Here is a 6,116-nt window from a genome sequence, read left to right as displayed (position 1 = left end):
CCCAAAATAAACAACCTTCTTATTCCGTTCCAATTTGTTTGTGTTGTCTTTTTGCTATTGTAGCCCATTATATGAACGAAGTCAAGAAGCACTACAATTTGTCACGAATAAACTGGAATGGAGATCCATGCTCCCCAAGAGAGTATTCCTGGGAAGGTTTGACTTGCGACTACTCCAAGAGGAACCGGAATCCAAGGATTGTTGCAGTGTAAGAACATCACATTTCATATTTTTAACATTCAAAGTGCATTGCTTTGATCTGTTAAGAAAAACTCATCACGTGTCTTACTGGCTAATATCTTGAAAACGCTCTTAATTTAGTTGAAAGCTTGAAAACACATTCAATTTAGTGTAAACGAACCACATGCAGATACTTGAATAATATTACAGAAACATGTTAGCTCAATACTATTCATAAGTTGATAGACATGTACTAAAATCGATGGACCGAGACACCTCGAGTGCCATGGTAGGTCATGTCCCCTTTTGTTGGATGCCCAGTATAAAAGCATGGGAAGGAGCGAGCCATTTAGAATGATGCCCTTCTCCACAATTGTTACATGTTTAGCTGAAATATAAGAAAGAATGAAAATTGCAGGAGCTTAATTCTTATTGGTGAAACCTATTGTTCCATGGATTGATGAAATGGCTCACATCCATCCATCCATCTTATCTCTCAATGCCACATCCATCCATCTAAAGAGAAGGAGGAAAAAAGAAACAGAAAAACGAATCAGAAACCCACCGCACACCCTCCCTCTCTCTATCTCGTGCGTCTCCCCCTCCCCACCCCACGAAACCCTCGCCGCCGCTGCCTACGCCGCTCGATTCCAGCGTGCTCCGGTGGACCTCGTCGGCGCAGCGAACAGATCCGAGCTCTCGTGCCGCCGCTCTTCCCTCCCCCCCCCCCCCCCCCCCCCCCGTCCAGATCCGCCTCTCGTGGCCTAGATACCTCGCCCACGACTCCGGCGCGGCGCTGGCGACTCTGTTCCGCTCTCTCCAATGCCCAACGGAAGTCCCACGGGCAGCTCTGCCTCGTTGACGGTGCTGCTGCAGGAATTTCTTTCTTGTTTTTATCGCCTTTCTCTTGCAATCTACACCGGATGTTACACGCTAATGCTTTGTTTACATGTTTGGGTTTGGATTGATCTTCCCAAGGACACTGTGTTCAATTGGCATGTTCTGCTTTGGATCAATCTTTCGGAAATCCCATGTTGAATCAGCATATGTCAGCACTTTGGAGCTTCCAGCTTTGGTGGCAATTTCCATGCCGTAATCAGCCTGATAGTAAAATACTGATGATAATCACCATGGCGATCTCAGTCTAAATGGGGGAACCAGGCCTGGTTATTAGCTTGTAAAAGTGTCAGTCATAACTTCTTCCTATCCAAGTCTACAGATAGCTAAGTAATTAACGAATATTCCATGCTCTGCTTTGGATCAATCTTTCTGGAAATCCCATGCTCAATCAGCATATGACAGCACTTTGGAGCTTCTAGCTTTGGTGGTAATTTCCATGCTGTATTGTCATTTTCCTTATGTATGAAATCAGCCTGATAGTAAATACTGATTATAATCATCATGTTAGTCTCGGTCTAAAGTGGGGGAACCATGCCTGGTGATAAGTTTGTAAAAGTGTAGGTCATAACTTCTCCCTATCCAAGCCTACAGATAGCTAAGTAATTAACGAATATTTTACAGTTATTATGTGGAGATCCTCTATCATACACTATAAAGTCCCCTTTGTGTGCCAGGCTTTGCTCTTAAAGTTTTGAGATAAGGAATTCACTGATCTGGTCCGAACTGATTGGCTACAGGACTAGAGGGTACCACGAAGTCAATGTACAAGGACTACACCATGCATGCATGACATTAACACCATGGTACATATTCCGGTTTGATTTTAACTTTTTGCCCTGTAGTTTATATCTTTCTTAGTACAATGCTTCATGCGGCTGAACTACCTCTTGTCCGAATTTTTGCCATCTCAATTATGAGCTTCTGTATCTGTCCAATCTTTCTTGAAATATCTTGCTTGTTGTGTAGCCATTTGTTATCATATTTTTTCTTCAATCATCTTAAGCATACAGGATGCCCCATCTTCAAGTATTTATTTCTCATGCCAGTTTGGCAGTCAGTATTGAGTCAAGAGATTCGTAGTTTTCCAACTTGAGCATTGCATTTTAGTTCACAGGCCACTAAATTTCTGTATAATCTACAACCATATAATGCGTGTCAAGTAAGAAAACTGAACCAAAATCACAAGGACAGATAACAGGAGATTTAACAACTTGATTACCAAATGGAGCAAGTCACTAGGTCTGCCTTTCCTCTTTCGATGTTGTAGAACATCATGAAACGAAAATTAACAGAGAACAGGACAGCTAACATCATTATTTTATTGACATGTTCTAGAAGCACATCCCTTGCTCCCCAGGTGCTTTCATGCCTTGCACACACCCCACCATCTTGTTGCTACCTTCCCATCCTGCAAATGTAATGATTTAGTAATGATTACTTTGTCTTTGTGAAACATGAATTTTCTTGACTATGCATTCTCTCAGCAAGACGTGGCTACCTTTGGCCATGTTGAAGCCACGGTTTTCCAGCTCCTTGTACTCTTGGCATAGCGCGCAACCCTCACAGAAGAAGTGGACGCAGCAATCGATGCAGGGCGATGCTTTCAAGTTGTATTGCGACCGCATCGCCGAGCGTTTGGTACAGGAATACAACCAGTTGGTACAGGAATACAACCAGTTGCAGCCTACGCACGCCAGGCAAACATACAGGGTTCCATTCATGCAGCATGCTGAAAACAAGGAGACCCAGCCACAAAGATGGATGATTTTTATGTTTCAACCCAAGCATGAATTCTAAGCGAAACACCTACATGGGGAGCCTTTGTCCACAATCTCAGCAAGACGACCAAAGGTAACACAGGGGCACCAGAAAGTCAAGCAACCTGCAATGTTTGGAAATGGAATGGAACATAGATGAGTACTTTGCAAGTTTGCATGCTGCCAGTTGTATCACAGAGTAGAGCACCAACCAATGCATACACATGTACAACCACAACATCAGGCACATCAAAGATCTATCTCTTGAAAGATAAGGCAAAAGTACGCACGCAATAATACATCATCAATCCTGACTCAAGTTGCAACAATCAGCTAACAACATGTACAAAAACATCAAAGTCAACATCGGTCAAATAGATAGCAAGGGACGACAAGCTGTACAAACCGACAAAATGTGAAGACAAACTCGACTATGTGGTGGTAGTTTAGATGATCGATATCAACTTGTAAAGTGAAGACAAACTCGCTACTTGCGGTCTCGATACTTGTAATGTTTTAACTTTGTTCGGTATTTTAAATTCGGAGACTAATATAATGAATTGTATTCGGAGACTAATCCTTTATTGTATTCGATAAATCTGCTGTTTATATGTTGTGCTCTCTATATTCTGCGCAATAATATGTTTTGTAACCTGTGCAAATATCAGAAAAAAAATAATACCTAATATTCATACTAGTGGCGCACCACTTAGCACTTTAGTGGCGCACTGCAAAAAGCACACTAGTGACGCATCGTCAACTAGTGCGCCATTAGTAAGCCACAACACATGGGTAATTATGGCCCCTGGCAGACATAATAATGGCGCACCATGAGCTATACTAATGACGCACTGCCTGGTGCGCCATTAGTATACCAGATACTAATGGCGCACCATGAGCTATACTAATGGCGCACTGTCTGGTGCGCCATTAGTATACCAGATACTAATGGCGCACCATGAGCTATACTAATGGCGCACTGCCTGGTGCGCCATTAGTATACTAAATACTAATGGCGCACATGTGGTGTGCCATTAGTAAAAAAAATTCTAATGGCGTGATGCTAGTGGCGCACTTGTAGTGCGTCATTAGTAGCCAAAACAGGTGCACCACTATCAGGCCTTTTCCTAGTAGTGCATGGTGTTGATGAATAATCTCTCCGTATCCGAATCCCCCCTCCGGCAAGGCACCAGAACGTGCCCCAGATGGGATCTTGCGGAGACACAAGTTTGCGGCGGCGAAAAAGTACTTTCGATGATCTCCTGATTTTTTATGGATTTTTAGGGAATATGTAGGCGCAAAACCTAGGGCAACGGAGCCTCAGGGAGCCCACAAGCTAGGGGGCTGCGGCCCCCCTTGGCCGTGCCATGAGGGCTTGTGGGGTCCCTGGCGGCCCCCTGCCCTGATTCTCCGGCTCTTAGATCTTTTTCTGTTTCGGAAAAAAATCTTTTTGGCAGTTTCATTCCGTTTGGACTCCGTTCAAAATCCTCCTCTGAAAGGGGTAAAAAACATGGAAAAAACAGGAACTCGCACTTGGAACTGAGTTAATAAGTTAGTCCCAAAAAATATATAAAAGGCATGCAAAACATCCAAAGTTTGACAAGATAATAGCATGAAACCATAAAAAATTATAGATACGTTGCACACGTATCACCCCCCTACGTATTTGTGCATGCTCTATACAGTGGTTCATCATATCATAATAAACATGCATAATTTGCATCACATCATACACATAAAGTACTCCCTCCGTCCCAAAACTCTTGTCTTATATTTGTTTAAATACAAATGTATCTAGTCAAATTTAGTATTTAGATACATCCATTTCTAGACAAAGCTAAGACAAGAATTTTGGGACGGAGGGGGTATCATGTCATATAACTCATCATCATCTTACGTACTCATCTAACAATTCATCATCATCTTAATCATATACCAAGTTATCATATGATACACATAAAGTAAAACAGAGAAACATCATAATAGTCATCCTATGCATGCATCCTAATCGATCATGTCAGGTTAATATAAACCAGAATAACTGGTCTCTCATAAGACCTAGTCCTCGCTCTTAGGTATCATGTCATAAAATAGAATAACACCTATGTCTCCATGATGAAGCACAAAGATCCAACGGTCTCCAACTTGTGGCTTGCGATCCTTCTTTATTTCTCTCCATGCTTCAATTTGGAGCCTTTTTTATTTTGATTTGAGGTTACTCGAGTATGGAGCATCGAACTCAGCCCTCAGCGGGCTTTTAATTTTCATATGACCTTCTGGGTGCATCAACAGAGGCATTACATCATGTGGCAGTTGCTGTTGAAGAACATAATAATAACCTAGTTAGCAATGCAATCAACACCATTTATGCAATAGTAGAGCGTACTTCATTAGGAAACTCTTACCAAGATATTTCGGTAAATGTCATCCGGCCTCAACCTATGCACTAGTGGCATGTAAAATGTATAATTTTGCCCAATTCCAAAATTATACGGGAAGGTATCCCCTAGAAACCAGAACACCAACAACAAAGTAGAGAAGAACATCCTTCTCCTTCCAAGTTAGATGTGATCGACACGTGTAGTGTGTCGTGTCAATTAATTTTCGTAATTCACTCGAAGAAACGAAATAAGCTATAAATTATAATTTAAGAAATTTAGTATATGGATGAACACCAACTATTTCTAAATATGGAATGCAAATTACTTGACAAAGATGGTTGAGGAACTTACATGGAGGTAAAACAGGAAGCATATCGACAACCATCCAAATGTCGTTGTTGCATGGCATATTATCTTCAGGACGAAGATCGAAGGTTATTTCCATACCCTCCTGAAATCCATATGCCTTGCAAAGATCTTCCCAATTTGGGCACCCAAATAATGTGTGAAAAACTTAATTAAATACTTTGATAACAAATGTGTGACCATGTATAGTCCTCAAGTTAGCGCTCCTCGTCTCAATTCTCTCGTGGTCTTCGAAACCGAGCCTCTTCAACACACATCTTCTTGCATGACAAGGGAAGAACATATCTCCATTCTCCTCAAGCTTCATGCTGAAGAACCTATCGTCTCGCAGGTGAGGCGTGTCACACATACCCCGACAGTCGCACTAATATTCACACTTCCAATATTCATCGTGAGACATTTCCTGTTTTAATGTGGTAAATGTGTAAACAACAACCATGACACTATATTGAAAGAATTGAACATCTATAAATAAACAGAATCATGAATAATAAAAAGGGACCTATATTTGGTTGGAATGTTGATTCATTAC

The 6,116-nt window shown here is 41.6% G+C and overlaps 1 long non-coding RNA gene across 1 annotated transcript; it reads left to right on the top strand.

Moving 5' to 3' along the window:
* The first annotated feature begins 724 nt into the window (after positions 1-724).
* On the top strand, positions 725-3,414 carry LOC123448827. The gene is made up of 2 exons (XR_006631931.1): positions 725-1,883; positions 2,565-3,414. It is a non-coding gene; the product is annotated as an uncharacterized LOC123448827 (long non-coding RNA).
* The last annotated feature ends 2,702 nt before the right edge of the window (positions 3,415-6,116 follow it).

This window comes from Hordeum vulgare, chromosome 4H (genome assembly GCF_904849725.1).
Source record: "Hordeum vulgare subsp. vulgare chromosome 4H, MorexV3_pseudomolecules_assembly, whole genome shotgun sequence".
Classification (NCBI taxonomy): domain Eukaryota; kingdom Viridiplantae; phylum Streptophyta; class Magnoliopsida; order Poales; family Poaceae; genus Hordeum; species Hordeum vulgare.
The sequence above is the reverse complement of the archived record's forward strand: the minus strand, read 5'-3'. Positions and strand labels throughout refer to the sequence as shown.